Source organism: Lepisosteus oculatus, chromosome 17 (genome assembly GCF_040954835.1).
Source record: "Lepisosteus oculatus isolate fLepOcu1 chromosome 17, fLepOcu1.hap2, whole genome shotgun sequence".
NCBI lineage: Eukaryota > Metazoa > Chordata > Actinopteri > Semionotiformes > Lepisosteidae > Lepisosteus > Lepisosteus oculatus.
The window spans coordinates 8,776,948-8,794,865 of record NC_090712.1 but is presented as its reverse complement, the minus strand read 5'-3'; the positions used below and the strand labels follow the sequence as shown (position 1 = coordinate 8,794,865).

The window sequence follows — 17,918 nt, the reverse complement described above, 5'->3', positions numbered from 1 at the left end:
TACAATAAACTATCGCTATATTAACATCCCTGGCAATGTAAAAGAAGAAATCCTTTGTAGTAAATTGTTCATCAAAGTGAACTTGAAAAAAAACCCTCTTTTAAAGAATCCAAGGTCTGTCCTGTTGGCTGCCACCCTTTACAGCACTTCGTATTTGTTTATGTAAAAATAAATCCAGTCCCACTTAGAAATAAAGAAAGCAAATCCATCTGATCAAACCTCTTTCCCAGACAAGCCTAGCGCATTTAACATAAAAAGCTTTTAGTACGGAGAGGAACAGCTGAGCCATGGCTATTGTTAGCCCCTGTGATGGATTAAGTTCAAGAATGTTAGTGTTATCCACTAAAACACTTTTTAATTTATTAGTGATTGTATAAGCAGGGTCACCAGAGCTAAATGGGATGTCAATGACCTAAATAGAATTCCAAGGTAAATAATAAGTACTAATATGAGTGAGTAACCTGAGCAGCACCCTTCACTGTCTTGTTTGAAATGTGCAAATGATATAAAACCACATAACCCAAAATGAAATCAGAAGTTCCATTCTAAGGGAAGCACATTTTGAGGAGTCCAGGCATTTATTTGAGAAAGTCACCCCACCTTTTTATGGCTCTGTGATGCAACTCCTGAATCTGGAAAGACAAACAGAGTTTTAATAAATGTTAACCCAGGCAGCTGCTTGAGTCTTCAGCGTTAGGTTTCTTTAAATGACCATGAAGCTGGTGAAATAAGCAAGATACATGCTCCTGAATGTATGTGTTATTAGACCAGCTCTAATGTGATTTGTACTTTAATGTCAAAATTTACTTCAATTCTGAACATATAATTAATAATAAAACAAATCATTGAACTTAAGTTGAATGCTTTATAGTGCTAAAATGCATGTTATTGCATTATTGAGGACTGGAATATTTTCTATAAACACACAGAGAGGCCTGCAGAACATGTTCATGACTTGATAGCAAATACTGATAAGTCCATGAAACAGCTGAGCTGAAGAAAAGCACATTGCCCAGCTATAGCACTCTCCTGTTACAAAAACCTTCAAGTTCAATTACTTTTTTCGCTTAAACAACTGTGTTTTGTTAAACATCTGTATGCAGACAAAATGATACATTTGAATGGTCAAAAGCACTGTGTATCTAGATGATCCAGACTTCCTGGACAGTATGTATAGGGAAACTTGAATGTCCACGTTTTCATTTCGGGTACAAAATGTACAACATTCTTTGATTAAAAAAACTTACATTTGCATGGTGTCATGTATGTAAAAATGCTAACTAAAATGTCAGAACAAAGGCATACATTAGGAAAGAAATAATTGGTATTCGTTTAGTGTCCCAGAGCGTCATGAGATGTTCATCGGATGGAAAAATTGTAATATTCTTCAAAACTGTCTACACTCCAAGCAGTGTTGAGGGGGAGAATGGGAAGCAATTGTGTGCCTCTTTAGAAGAAGTTGCACATTTTAGAAAACTGCTGCCTTTCACAGACATCCCCTGCCCTGTCCGCCCCCACGGTGTGCTTTCCCTCTGCCTCATTTTTTTGCAATTGATTCTTTTACAGATAAAAATGTTGGGATTAATTATAGGGGTAATTAATTATTGTAATGAAGAGAAGCAGATAAATCATTTGTCTCCAGTTGGCTGAGCCATGGTTCTATATTAAACTGACAAAAATTTTATCGAGCATCAGGGAGTAAACAGAGCATCAAAGCAATTATTAAATGGGAAGATCAAATACCGAGCCCTTGCTTTTTTCTTTTTTTTTTCCTTCTCTGATTCATTGATGAATGTTTCATGAGCTTTCGTAGCGTGTGACTAGGGCTAAACCACCACAAGAAGAGAGATCCTGAAACGATATGGCTTCAACTTCAGTGGATAACCACATGTAGATCCACTTACAGATAAGTCAAATCTGTGTTACATATACAGGGCCTTGCAAAAATATTCAGACCCTTACACAGTTTTCACATTCTGTTATTCTAAAGCTTGTAGTCATTTACTGTAAGTAGCATTTCATATTTCTTATAGTATATACAGTATACAACCTACTCCATATATTTAATGCAAAACAAAAAGAAAAAAGTAAATTGATAATCATTACAAAAGAAAATGGAATAGCCATAGTTGTATCCAAACCCTTTCCTGTGGCAAACCTAAATTTAGGTACATAATATGACCTTAAAAAGCCACAATTAGTTGAGTGGCCTCAGTCTTTGAGTGATAATTGTGGTCTCATGACTTCAAAATAAAAAACATCTCTGTGAACCCATCTCAAACCCCATATTGCAACAAAGCACCTGAGTGATCCTCCAAAAATGTGCCCAAATTCAAATGAGACCAAACTGCAACTTTTTGGTACACCAAAAGTGTTACGTTTAGCAAAAACCCCAAAAAACACATCTCCCGGTCAACATGAAGACCAATCCAGACATCTCTTCTGTCAAGTACGGAGGTGCCAGCATCATGCTGTGGGAACACTTAACTTCAGCAGGGACTGGAAAGCCTGATAGATGGAAAAATGGTTGTCGTACAGTCAAATACTATTGGAAATCCTGGTGAACGTGGACAAAATTCAGCTTTGAGCAGGACAAAGATCCAAAGAGCAAGTGTAAAGCTACAATGGAGTGGCAAAAGAATTAGAGAGAATATTCTTGAGCGGCCGTCAAAGTTCTGACTTGAATCCTATTGAGAATCTGTGGAAAGACATGAAAACTACTGTCCATAAGTGATTTCCTAAGCAGCCTGGGAGACTTTGAGCAAATTATGCTAAGAATTGGCAAAAAGTGCACCACATCATTGTGTAATGTTGCTAAAGACATACAAAATGACATGTGGCTGTAATTGCTGTCAAAGGTGCTTCCACTTAATATGGAATTCACAGATCTGAATACTTGTGCAAACAACATATTTCATTTTGTTCTCTTCTGTTTTGTTGACATTGACATTTACTGTAACATACTGTTAGAAGTAATCAGTCTGAGCATTTAAGTTTAAAATTAAGTTTTTAAATAATCGTTTTAGATAAAAACAATACATATGCATAATTTTGCCATTTCACTAAATAAGAATAGTCTGAACACTTTTTTAGAAGGTGCAGTTTATACATATACATTTTAAAAAAGTATTCTTGCATATTATTTAATACACAGTGTATATCAATATATGCATGCATCTCTGAAAAGCAAAAAGCTGAGTGTTTTATGAAGATTATTGCTTTTGCTTTTCCAGTTTGGATTCTGTCACTTTCATACACTTTAATGGTTATTATGACTATCACTACACGGACAAGCTGTTCCACAGCACACATAAAAGTACATTTTAAATAACTCTGCTCACTATTCCAACATAATATGGTTGATTTGTGTTTCTGCTAAAAAAGTAAGATAAATTTTAAATTTTCTAGACCAACAGTCACTTTTTTAAAACCAAGAAACGTATTATGGAATATGAGGGTATTCTAGATCATGAGATTGTATTGTTTTACTTAATAAACACAAATATAGAACATTGATAATGAAAAAAGTGAAGAAGGGTAGCTTAAAAAGATTATTAAAGACTCTGCTTAACAATTGAAACCTCCTTTCCTTGCAAAACCAAATTTATTTTTTTCTACTTGTTTACAGTATAAAACAACAACAGATACATAGCATAGACGTTTAATCTATAAAAACTATATATATATCAGTATTAATTTTAAAACTATTACTTCAGGTTTTAACATTTTTATTGTTAAAGGCATTTGGAATCAAGTTCAAATTCTATATTCAGTGTTAACTTTTCCTTGTTTTCAAATTCTACATTTCTTGCTGCATTTCAGTGGACAGCCTGTCTTTATATATGATTGCTGACCCTCAAAATACACACAAAATAGTAGTCCTTGACTTTTCAGTTGCAGCTGCAGTTTAGATTACAGATGAATTGTAGCTGGGCATTAAGCCTCTTTCAAACAGCGATCAATGTTTATTTCTATCCTCCATTTTATGGCTGAACTATATAAGAGCTAACTGTTGCTGGCCTTCAGCACATCACAATGAGGCATAGCAAAGCAGTTCTCACCAACTAATAATCAGCACTTTTTTTCTTACAAGGAATAGGGTAAATAGAGCAATCTTAATTAATACATCTTAAAGAAATGCAAAAGATTGACCATGGAGTTAATCTGTATATCTAATGACTTGATGTTCATTTCTTTAAAAAACAAAATAAAATCTACATATTCCAAAACATTGAAAACTTTAATTGTATTGTAATGTATACAATATTGCCCATTAGTAAATGTAAAAAGCAGATGATTTTTCTTCACATAGACAGGCCAATATTGCACACTCCCTATTCATTCTACTTTAGCTACTCTCCATCAGGATGTTTTTATTTGGAACAAGTAAAGGCTAATTAAGGTAAAAAGGAGACTCTCACATCTGAAGAAGGCCCAACATCTGAAACATTGTGCTGTTTCTTTTTACTTTTCAACATGGAATTTGAAAAGCAGTTCTTTTGCAGTCAATGCACATTGACACAGCTCCGATTTCAAATGTTTTTATTTATACTTTAGTTTAGTATTGGCCACAGGAAGACAAAACAATTTAACTGTCAGTTTTCGTCATTTATATAATTTAAACTTGGCATAGGTTTTTGCCTGAGTGTAGTGCTCACTTTAAAACTGTAATACAAGAATATAACTGCTTAGAAAATAAAATTGAAAACATTCTTGGTTCAGGTACCTCGAACACAAAACTTAAGAGGGACCTCAAAACCTGATTTAAGGTATGTTTTAGGACACTTCATATCAGGGTTTTTATGGAGTTGTTCAGAAGGAGGTCAAACCCTAATCTTGTCCACTTCCACCTACTGTACCTTTCTATAAATATGCTTCTTGATTACTCACTTGCACGTTTCATTTTCACATTCTTCCCTCCATTCCACCTTCGCTTTTATAGCAGCTTCCTTACTCATCCTTCATTACAAATAGGGAGTTCTGGCAGCCCAGTCCTCATGGATGGATTGTCATTCTCCTCTGCCGGGTGAGTTACCCTGCTGTGGCAAATTGTGAGTTGACATTTTGTCCAATCACGCCCCCTCTCCCCTTAATTAGGGCTTGACTGAAGTAGGATTTCCTCGAAAACAGAAATACTAAATTCAGCACTAACTTGCACGAAAGAAAGATAAACTGTAACAGTTGGTATCTGTGACAAGAGAAATGTCTAATTTCCATGTTAACCTTTTCCTGTTTATATTCCTCAATCAAGGGCTACACTTAAACAGGTTATCCTTCAATGATGGTGTTTTTTGCCAGTGTCCTGCTGGCATTATGACCAAGAGCAATAGTTAAGAAATGTTACACATCTGAGATTAATGGCTGCAGTTATCTAGTCGTCTGGTTAAAAGACCATCATGCCAGTCTCTTAGCCTTCCAGGTCCCTCAGCGAGCTGCATATTAGTTTCTGTGGCAAACTTTGTGCTTGATCCCCACAGGGAGTTCAGAGAGGAGTAGATTAAGGAGGAAAAATGACTCGTAGTGATCTGGGTTGAGAACAAAGCACCTGGATTTGCTTCTTTGCTAATATCCCGTTGAAGAATGATTTTGAAAGCCCCAATCCAAACATGTCTTTAAATGGAAGCCCGTGTGGGACAAAAAAGAGGGAAAACCCTTGGTGTTACCATGTGACTTGTGTTTCCAGATTAAGACAGGAGATTAAAGAATTTTACCCGGCAACTTGAGATGCTTTGTTAGGAACTGAAGAGACTTGAGCTGTTTTGTCCTCAAACCACATGTGAGCAGAAAGCAAACAGACACTTAATCCTGACAGACAGCAGAACTTGACATCAATTTGTCCCTTGGGGAGAGACCACGAGCTTGCACTGACTAGCTAAACTCATGTGCCCCCCTCCCCCCTTTTCATTTTGTTTGTAAATCCTATGCCACAGGAATAAAAGCCCACAGAGTTAAGGCTGTGTTCAAACTCCTGGGTATGACCAGCACGTCGGTAGGTTAAACCACATTATTACAAGAAAAAGCTATTAAGGAATGTTATACAAAATGCAACTTAAATAATTGGAGTTGATTACTACCTCAGAAAACAACATATTAGTCACAGTCTGCCAATTTGGTTTCCGCCCCTACTGAATATTTAGTTGTTTTGCTGAATGTTAAACGTAAGCTCATAAAAAGGTACACACCAGCTACAAGAACTAAAAAAATCCATATTTATGTACATGGATTTCTAATACACAATGTTAGGAATTTATGGTCATTTATGATACCTGAAAATCTCTATAGCACCAAATGTTTTGCAGAACTATACAGATGTGATCCTTAAAATAAAATTATACCATGCAGTTTAATTTAAAACAAAAAAAACTTGCCACGTTATAGTGTGGGTGTGTAACCTAATTTTATAAATATGTCAAGGTTCACTTATGATTCATACCAAAATAAGATAAAACTAACAAGAAAAAGTACATCTTATTTAAACCTTAGCAGCTGTTGCTTATCATATTATGAAATGCCATGTACAACAAAACATTCAAGCCCTGATATTTCTATTAATCTTGTATTATTATTTAAATTTGGAAATGTTAATATAAGCTACTCTTTTCAGCAGCTAGAGCTCAGCATATCACAATCACTGAATATTGTGCTGTCTTCCAAGCCCAATAGTTGAAAATTGAGTGACAATTTTAAAAGAAAAGACTGCATATATAATGTGTATATATACGGTATGTACATATCGTGAGAATATCCACACATACCTATGCATTTATATGTCAAAAGGCCAACATTTCTTGATTGATCACTGAAACAATTAGTTCAATATTGCTTGATTTTGTAGCACCACACGTGAGAGTGTAACTTTAAATCACAGAGGTAAAATAACACATTAATGTACGTTAATGTATGGCCCATTTCTACCCTGGGAATGTAGAGGCGAGCCAGGGTTCCACATTGGGAACAGCTCAGCTGTTTCAGAGCGGCCCAGAACTGCACTCGCCTGTTCTGTCCTGAAAGGACTGGTGATCGAGTGTGAGGGGCCGCAGAGGGGGCTGCTTGGGGAAATTAGCCCAAATGTGCTTTAACTTTTTTTTTTTCCGAGGTACAGCAAAATCGGGGTGACTCAAAGGACACAGTGTCTTGTAAAACATATGTACTTAATATTAGAGTCATAAAACTTGTTAAATTAAAAGCTATTTCGGAAAATAGAAAGGGAAATATTTATGCTTCTGTCCAAGATAGAGCTCATTTTATCCCGGGGCAGTTTCTCCACCAGCACACAGGTAAAAACTGTCAACACGTGAGAAGCTTTACTATATAAATTTACTGACAGATTAATATGGTCAGCTTAGGTCTTTTAACAATTAAACTTCAATTCCTAACGTAGATCAAAGGCTGTGCCATAATTAAAAACCAAAAAAACTATATGAAGCAAAGTTGTAAACAAATGCAATCAAAGAGGGCTTTTCAAATTGCTTGTTTTATGCTTTACAAAACGAAAAAAACATATTTGTGCTTATGGTGCCCGCTCAACAAAAAAAGTGGACTATGATTGAAAAGCTGCAAAAAGCAATTAGAATTCTGAAAATGTACAGGCCACTCATTCTAGCTGCAGTTTGGGCCATAAATCTGTGGATTCACTCTGTGTACTTTGTTATGACCTTTCAATATGCTTTGCTGAGCTCATTTTTTACATTTCAGCATTGGTGATATACACATTGTGTCTAATATGTTGAAGGTTACATGCATAAGTGTTCCTATTAAACAGAAAACATCACACATATATATTCAATAACATAATGCACCAAAGATTACATGCAATAGAATGCTACTTATCGTCTCTTTGCAAAGGAAACAACCTTACTGTATTACAAAGTCATGTATACATAATACCAGCTAGAAAGCTTTTGGTTTCCAAAATTCTAATTACATTTTTTTTGTTTTAACGGGCAGTATGACTTTGGTATCCTTTATTATTTATGAATACCCACATAAAAAATTATCAGAAAGTCAATATTTTCGTTTCTGTATGTGATCCTCATGCTGTGCTTAAAGTGAATTTTTCAGGTTTACTCCTTTAATATAAACCAGCATGTACGTGCAAGGAACTACATGTGGTGCTGAAGATTTATTGTCCTTCAGATCTCAAACTGAGAAGGCACTGTGTGCCTTATCTGCACGTTGGATGGATTTGTGCAGCACCAAACAAAATTGTGTATACTCATTACATAAAAAATAAAAACACACACACAAAAATGCAATGAAAATTTATGACCTTAACATTCCTTCAGGGTCAAGCAATTTATCAAATCCTCCACTTTCTGGTTTCAATTACACAGCTATTGTAGAAAGCGGCTATTTTAGCAGGTTCATTTGCCTCAGTAGGGAATATTAAGACTTTAACTTAATGCTTCACCTTTACTATGGCCCATTTTAGCCTTTTCAAGAAATACCAATCATCAGTCTTTGAAAATATCCTGTACTGGACCTCTGAATCAGTATAGGACTTTAATCAATGTATAGGTTTGATGGCAGTGACTGTGGTAGAGTGGTGATAAATCCCATTTTTATTACTGAAAAATTCCAGTCTCTCTCCAGGCCTGACAGCTCCCCACGTTCTCATACCAGTTTGGACAATTTCTGCACTGTGTCCATCTGGTTCTTATTAAATCTCAACCTGCTTGCATCTGATCCAAAAAAAGAGCAGGTCACAATAAAGGGGAAGATAGTTAAGTGATGGACAAAACTCCAAAAAAAGGAAAAGCGAGGAAAGAAGGAACGTCCAGTTAACGAGATAAAAACATTAATAGAAAGGCAACAATGCAGAACTGGACAGATCCTCTGCACAGACTGTGCCGGTGTCACTAGTGTGCAGAGCCACGGAAGACAGCGCCAAAAGAAATCATTTGATAAAGAAAAAGGCCAGCTTGTTCTGCACAGTCCTGTTTATTACCCACTCTGCTGGCACCTGCTTGGAAGAAGTGTTGCCAAAACACATTTCACTCTTTTCCCAGCTAAATGATGGCAATGATCTTTTTTCTATTATATTTAAGGGCTGAATAAAAGGTTGCAATTGGCCCAGTTTCCCACTAAGGCAGTGTGACATTAGAACAGTCAGTAGCATGCCAAGTCTGTAAGAAATAATTGCACACCCTACAAACACAGTTTGTTCTACATACCACGCAGGTAGGTGCCATTCTCTATATTCTCTAAATAGTATTATTTGTGTAATACTTACACAAAGGGATTTTGAATGAATCTAGTGCTGAATCGTTTTAAAAAGAATTGAATTCTGAGGATGTACGTCTATGTGAAAGGTACACGAGCAGTTCGATGTCCGTGTTTGCACGGACACATGCTAGTGACACAGTGAAAATGTATCGGTGTTATCACTCCCTGCTGAATGAAACCTAAAACCAAGCCCATGCGCATGAATATGCTGCTGTATTTGAACCACCAGTCAATATTAATTAAGCTAGCTTTAACAACATATTTGATAGAGCACACAAACGTCAGTCAAACAGTTATAGCTGTTTAATGAGAGACAGCTCCTGAAAAAACAACATTGTTTTGTCTCACCATTTCCTTACTAGTGCCAAGACATGAGTTTCTTTTGGCACCAACAGTTGTAGCCCATCCTTTTATTACAGAACTATGCAGATATATTTGTGCTGAGATCATCTTAAAAGTCAATTTATTAATACCTCTCCCCGTCTTCTAATATTATAATTTTAAGTAATTTCATGGTAGTTACATACTATTTATTTGATGCAGTAATACATAGCAACTACTAAAATGAATTTTAAAAATGAGGTGATGTATATTACTGTAGCAAATCATGTCTAACTAGTTTTAAAAAACAACACTGAACTATAAATTAGAAGTGTGAAGCAGGATTGAACAGGTTGAAACAGAGGATCACATGTTCACAATTCTCCTTTGAATGACCCTAAGGAGACCCAGTCATTGCTGTTAAACTCATAAGATGAAACTACCCTACTCAGCTAGCGTTTTTCTTTGTGTGCCTAACTGTAAAAATACTGTAATAAATAAGGAACATATGTCCTCAGACATCACTCTAAGATTCACGGAGAGAGTTTCTAAAATGTCTGTTCTATGGACTGCAGTGTAATAAAATTAAAAATCCCATAAAACCGTACAATATATTTTCTCAATAAAATTACCTAGCTGACTATATGCACATAATAATTCTATTAACATTTTATTTTAATCTCGTGATTTAGTTACCTTTTCACTTTCTGTTCCTGAGCATTTGGGGGGAAAAAAAACAACAAACAGTTAAAACTAATTACTTTTTACACATGCTCCTCAACACTACCCTGTAAGATTCAAAGGAGTTATGGTTCACTATGAAAATATCAGCATTAATTTTCTGTGGTTTGATCAGAACCTCACACAGTTTACATTAATCAGTGTTGATATTTTTCTTAATTATTTTATAACAACAAAAAAATCTACAACAGACCTTTTAAATGAAGTGACCAAAATATTACTGAAGGCATCTTTATTTACTGATTGCTTGAGACTCCTGATTGCTGTAAATAACTCAATGAAAACAATATAATCAGACTTCAGTCTGGGATTATAAATCATTGGTTTCATTAAGCTGGTAACCTACTCAAACTGGGCCCTTGTTCGTAAAGTCCATCAGTCTGTGTATGTCCAAGTTATATTAAAACCGTTTAATTGACTTTGCTATATAAGCTACATCTGGAGAGTATAATTAATGATACAGTTTTATAACGCAATATCTGTATTCTTGATAAACTCATGCACTGTTAATGACATCATTTAAATAAAAAATGAATGCAATAAAGTATAATATCTAATGGAAGAAACCACATTTTGCACATAGACTCACATAGGCAATTTATTTAGAATGATGAGCTGTTCTGTATTTAACTTAGAAAGCTGAAGCCATTCAGTAGATACAAAGAGAGACAACATCAATTTTGACATTAAGGGACATTTGTTTACAACAGTTTCTTCTCAACTTCAAAACTAAAATAACTGTGTTTCTTGTTGATATTAATAAAGGGAAAGAAAGACAAAAAGAGCTTTTAAAAACCAGACATTTAACATTTATACATTAAAAGCACATAAAAATAAAACGTACATAAATATGTAATGTATTGTATATATATTCATATACATATAAAGAAGGACAAGGAGACAGGTGAGATAATTGAAAGGCAGCAAGTAAATTATTTTCGTCTATGAGACTGATATGATACTGAACTCCTTTGTTTTAATTAATGGTATGCCCCCCTTGGCACCAATTTCTCAAGGCTCCTATTTTGAATAATGTTTTGTCAATTTATGATTCTGGGAAATAATTTAAAATACCCACTGTATTACACGAACCTTCTTTTTAGGGAAATACATTTCTAAACTAAGAGATGTGATAGAAGCATCTTTTTTTAAGCTCCACTGACACGATGCAGAAATGCTACCATAATCCATAAAGATTTTCCAGACAGACCGTCCACGGTTCTCGCACTAATTTAGAAAGGCAACGGCCTATGGTGACAGTGACAGCTATTTTACAAAATGTTAGGGAAAAAAAAAAGTTGCCAGTTTGGATTTTTTCTTGACGGTTTTGTCTCCAAACTGTCATTGGAAGTAAATAAAGAATTTACAAAATAAAGAATGTAAAAAAAAAAGCCCCTCAGGGATGGCAAAATATTTCATCAACTATCAAATAATACATTTGATTGAAATGTATTCCGAACTGCGCGATGAGTCTTGAAGAATGTCCCTGTGTAACTTTTTATTTTCATGGACAGACTGGTAGACAGCTGACAGACAGACATAGATCGATGTTGTACGCGCAAATTTACAAATACATCTAGGATTTTAATATTACTAGACAGTATAATTTATAGGGTTTTTACCATTTCTGGGTCATCTACCCAAAGATGCGCAAAAATGAATTAATTTATTTTGATAATCCTCTTTCTACAACAAGCATTTTGCTGTCTTTGTCAAAATGAATGACAACAATTTGGCCAACTCTCTGGAAGCTGCAGTCAGCATTGACAGGCGAATTATCAGGGGCCCAGAGCTCCTTATTATCAGAGGAGAAGTCATCAGAAGGACGCGCACAAGATCCCTCTCTCCTGTCACTATTTGTCAGTGGGACAAGGGCCACTGCTAGGGGTAGCTGACAGGTAATTTCAACAATAACAATTACTCCTATTACTGGTGTCATAAACAATTCGCCCAAGGCACAGCAATAACAAAGCTTTATAATTCCATGCCATATAAATAAATACCAGCAGGTAACAAGTAATTTAACGGAGAACGGGCCAACATTTGTATTATTGTCATAGGAAAATGAGGAACTAAAACAAAAGAAAGAAAAAACTGAAATAACAAAGGTAAGCTAGGAACTAGACAATACAATTACATATATTTATTAAAAAGGCAATGTCCAAAAATTATTAAAAGCTATAATCGTTTGAAGTAAATAAGCAGCTGGTACAATGATACAAAAAATGTAAGGTTTTTATGTTGATTTAATCCAGGTAAATTCTAAAATCACATTTTTTTTAAAATGTAGTTGTTTCTAAACTACTGTACATATCACAATTTCATGGTTCCGTTTTATTGAAGGGGTATGATTCATTTGGGTGGAACCCAAATTTCTTTTTATCCAAATGAATTAAACTTTACTGTGATGCTCTCCATTTTACCTACTGATAAACATAATAAAGTCATGAAAAACTGGCCATTTGATAATGCAGTTTTGAGACATGAAAATAAAAGTTTTATTTGAGATGTTGTGCATTTAAAAAAAAAATCTTAGTTCTAAAGATACAGTATTTAAGAAAACTTGTTGTCTCAGTATACATCAGCTGAGAACCAAAAATGCATTATAACTACACTTTCAAATTTACAATTTAGGATTACACAGTATCCTGCAAATCAACTGTCTATATCACCACTATTAGATAATAGCCTTATAAATCGCATACCGCTGAACTGAACACATCAACAGAGTTACCAGTTTTGCTCTGCAACCAGAAAGAGACAACACACCATCAGCCCTATAGCAGTAAAAGAATTTGAAAATCGCTAATTAGAAGAGCTGTGGAGCAATTAACGCATGTCAAAGTCTACTTCATCAAGTGCCACTCTAATTTTCTCACTAAAAATTAATGGACTTTTTTGTGCCCCCAAAGGCAGCGTTGATTCAGATCTGCTCATGATGCAGTGTTGCACAGCTAAGCAGCTCTGTGATTACAATCCAGCAGGCTTCTAACTGCCTTCGCTCTGTGCCACACACACTTTGTCAACAGTCAAATTAGACTGGGCTGATAACAATGTATAATAGCAAAGCTCAGCCATGGTCTGCTTACAGGGACAACAAAGAAAAAAATATAGAAGAACTTGATCACCAGCAAAAATGGTGTAAAATGCCTAAACTTTTAGTTTTTAAGGACTTACGGTCATTTGTTTTGTGATTTTTTGCCCCTAATTTTCTGCTGTCTAGATCTTTGTGATCCTGACATGAAGACAAATTTGGAAAGTCATTTTGTTAGGCTGTTTAAGCAATTAAGAGAACCAATATTGGCCACTACTGATTAAGTATAGCTAGGTTTTGTCCTCAGAAGGGATATTTTCAATTGTGCACACATTTAGATATCATATAATTTAAAAAATTAAATTGCCACCTGTGGTTAAATATTTAATTAAACGTGAAATGTAGTATGAAAAAAATATGAATGATAAATGGCTTGAACTTTAGCTTACAGTACACAGCAATAATTAAAAATATCTAAGAAACTGAAATAATATATAATTCTATTTTATCTTGTGCCAAATTTTAAAGAGTTGTACAAAATACTTTGCAGGCATGATCAAATAAATATCTAAACATTAAAGTCTATTTTGCTTCATATTATTTAAATATTGAAAACAATTTTAATGACCTTTTAAATCATAAATATATTTGTGAAGCTCTACAGAAGTAAATATAAATTGTCTTTAGTTTGTGGCAAAAACTTTTCATCAAATTAAATTCAAGAAAACGTTAAAAAAATAACTTTTAAATTAAAAAATTAAAATTGAAATGACAAAAACAAAATATGATACAAATTAAAGCAGAAAACCCTTAAAATGAAACGTTTTTTTATGGGTAAGAAAATCTTGATTTAATGTATTCCATGTCACCCTTAGCAACAAATAAAAGAAAATGCTGTACATTTCCCAATCAGAAGAGTTCATTAAGCTGTGCCACATCAAATAAAACTACAGGTCAGTATGATGCTATCCAGCATCATAGCTGCAGTGAAATTAAATGGGAAAGATAAAGAAAATGGTATTTCTGAGAGCAAACACATTCAGCACAGCTCTTCTCCAAAACGTTGCCTTCTCCTGGTTCCATGTCCTATGTAATAAAGATATGAGAAAATGCACCACAAGCTATCTGATGTACACTTTGGGTACAGAATGTAATGGGAAATAATGAATCAGAAGGACCTGGAGAAAAAGCTGATTGCCATCTTAATCCTCAGATGTAATTTCATTGTTGTGGGCCTGAAATGCTATTTGGCCTTTATTAGAATAGCAGTTGAATCTAAATCCTGGGGTTCTAAACAATTAGTGATTATATTGCTACAGGTAAAACAAAAATACTAGTATACACCAGACAACACAGGTAAATTACTATTGATCTGATTCTCCAATTATTTAATTTGTATACTCTGTCTTGGTCAGTACAGTACATTTCACAAATCAAAACTGCAATAGAGAATCTTCCTCAGAGAAAACCTAGAGTACATATAACATTAAAAATAAATTGTATTTTTTTTTTACTCTTTCAAAAGTACTTTCGCAAGTATTCAAATTTGTGGTACTGTAATAATCAATGTAAGAGCAGGGAAATGCATTTAAAGATTCTTTGATTTCCAGTTGTAAAATTTCCATGAACATTTCTATTGGTTAACCTCTCTTATTTTGGTTAAATTGATAAATATATCATTGCTACATTATTACCAGTTTAAAAACACACAAATATTCATCAGAAATGCTGTACTTATATTAAACGTATGCCATGTTGTATTTACAGTATATTAAACTTAACATATTATTGCATTACCTTTCAGAGAATAAAAAATCCTAAAAACAAATTATTCTAACTGGCTTTCTTCAGTGAGGAGGAAGCCGTTCTTATGTAATAAGCATTTTTAAATGCTTTTACTGCAATCCTGTTTACAGTCTTGAAAACAAAGGAATGTCATTACCTTGTCATGTGAAAACACGTATCCCACAGATTAAAATAGGAACACGATAGTTGTCACAGGGCTTCCAGCATAGCATGTTACCTACTTTTAAATATATTACTCCTCTAAAAATTTCCCACAGATTTCTGACCTACCATTTTAGTACTTTGAAGTTTTCAATGGGTGTAAAATGACAATGGCTGGTTACCACATTAACCAAACTCAAGGATAAAAAGGTGCTTTTGTTACCATTTTATCAAAGCTGTTCATCTTCCAGCTATAGGCACGGAAGGCGACTGGAATTGCTCCCATTTCTCTGTTCGGGATCCTTTGGTTGTGCATCTCATTTGCATATATTTGTCTCCAGCTGAGGATGGCTTCAGCTCATTAAGGCTTCCCCTTACAATATATCTCATAACCATGCTGCTGTGAAGAGCCACACCTGTGGTGACTGAGAATAGAGCTTGAAAAGAAAAGAAAAAAACAATTTCTTCATAAAAAAGGAATCCTCTGTGTGTCTCTCACTTGGAAATGGGCACCATTTTGTGTTAAACAGACTCCTGTCATGATAGATACCTCCAGGGGTCAGGGGTTAAAGTTGATCTGAAGGTCATCAGTAAAACAAAAGGCAAACTACACTCCCAAACTGGATACTTATCTGCCAATGGCAGCATTGATTGTCGAAGGAGAGCTGGGCCACGAACTTTTTTCAGCTTCCAGTACGGTATGTGAAAGACAGAGAGAGAGGAAAATCTGAGACAGACCCACCCACCCTCCATAACCTTGCAATTAACACACAAACAAAAAAAAAAACTTAAGTATAAAGGTTACGAACACAAAACTATGCATCAAACAATAAACAGTCCATTAAATCTCATGGCAAAGATAAATGCACAGTTTGGTTGAAGAGCTGGAATTATTTCTGTTTGTTTAAGGCATGTCAAACCATGGCCAAAACCTGTTTCAGTGCGGAGATGAATAAAATTTTTATGGCTCATAAAACACTGCAGTTCGTCTCAATGCATTCTCTTCAATAGTATTCCTGCCCCAGTATTGCAACTTTATGTCTACAGCTAAAAGCTGTTCTCATAACATGTTGCCTCGTGTGAAGCAGGACACAAAAATAATAATGCAAACGTTCTGTGATTCATACGGTAAAGGTTAGGATATTGCAAGTTCTATTGTCAGCGAGAAAGTTTTCAGATGTGCAAATCACAGCCCTGCAGTTATAATTCGAAAACTAAAAAAAGAAAAAAGAAAATCAAGAGCAATATTAATACATATTCAGCCCAGGACATGCATAATTTGTTCCAGTTTAAATGGTAATGACAATTTGAAGTTGGGGTGTTCATTCACACACACCAGTCATGGCTGCCCTGGGGCAACATAAATAAATACAAGTCTGTTGTTTTATTTAATGCTCGTCTACCATTATCCCCTTACGGAACACCATGAGGTTCTGTATTACTCATGCGTACAGTGTGGGTGTCAATACCACTACCCTTATAATTGTAAGCCATCTTCTGTGCAGACTTAATTTCACCATATTTTATAGTGTTTAACAGTAATAAATGAGGGACAGATTGACCCTCTGCAATAAAATGAACAGTGGGAGAAAAGTAGAGTTTAAGGGCAAGTTAGATCCATTAAATCAGTCTACTTTGCGCAATGGATTTGTAAATGCACGTGTATGTTTAGATTATTCACTTTCAGAGAGAATGGACATTTACATTTTGTTCACAGGAATTGCCTTTTTATTTTCACAGTCCGGTAACATTACTTTTTCTGAGTGTATTATTTATTTTCTTGAGTCTGCATCTCGATCAAAAATGTCTCTCAACCCTTTAGCTTTCTTTTAAATTTTAAATATCATAAATGGCGTGCTGCATACATGAGTCCACTCCAGGCCATCACCCTAAGTTTTGCCAGTACTGCTAATACAAATAATAATAAACCATTAAAATGACTTTTTATGACTCTTAAGCAAAAAGCATCTTTAGCCTTTTTGTTCCAGCAATCTGTAGTGTGCCTCTGTGCTGTGGAAACATTGAAGAATGTCAGTGTGTGTGCTGTTTCACCTCCTGTTTCTCCCCTCCTCCCTGTCTCTGTTTGTGGAGTAGGCCCTGGTTTCCTCCTCCAATTCTTCGGCTCTGTCCTCTCAGGTCAGGAGACTGTAAATACACACAGCACTGCCCCAGCCCATAAATCTGCAAGCAGGCCTGTGATACAGACTCCGCGCACTGCAGAGATGAACAAACACAGCCTGCTCTGCAGATACCTCACTGCCATCACTCCCAGAGAACACAGCAGGAGGCACAGCGCCCCAAAACGGAGAGAGCGAAAGAAAGTTAAGACACTTGCAAGACACTGAAACCATTACTGATGCTCTAAGTGCTCTGTAATAAACAAAAAGAATGACTAGAGTCTCAAGTGACATATAATTTTAGATAAATTGAGTCATCTCTTTACAGCACTATACATGCTGTACACAACGAGATACATTATCTATAGAAAATAAAGAATATACAGTGTATCAGTTTGCTTAGTTCAAATGCTTTTATGTCGTATTTTGTTCAGATTAAACAATTTATCTGCGGCTTCTGAAAATGACCTGGGATTTGAAGTCTCGGGATTACTTTATAACCAAGGCAGATGCAACTAGTGACATTTTCTATT

General features: G+C 35.2%; 1 long non-coding RNA gene across 1 annotated transcript in view; it reads right to left on the bottom strand.

The window, feature by feature from the left end:
* Positions 1-430: 430 nt before the first annotated feature.
* LOC107079394 (uncharacterized) overlaps positions 431-17,918 on the bottom strand; it is a 145,730-nt gene continuing 128,242 nt past the window's right edge. The window contains exon 5 of the long non-coding RNA XR_011182286.1: positions 431-632. This is a non-coding gene — a long non-coding RNA (uncharacterized lncRNA). The remainder of the gene's footprint in view (positions 633-17,918) is intronic.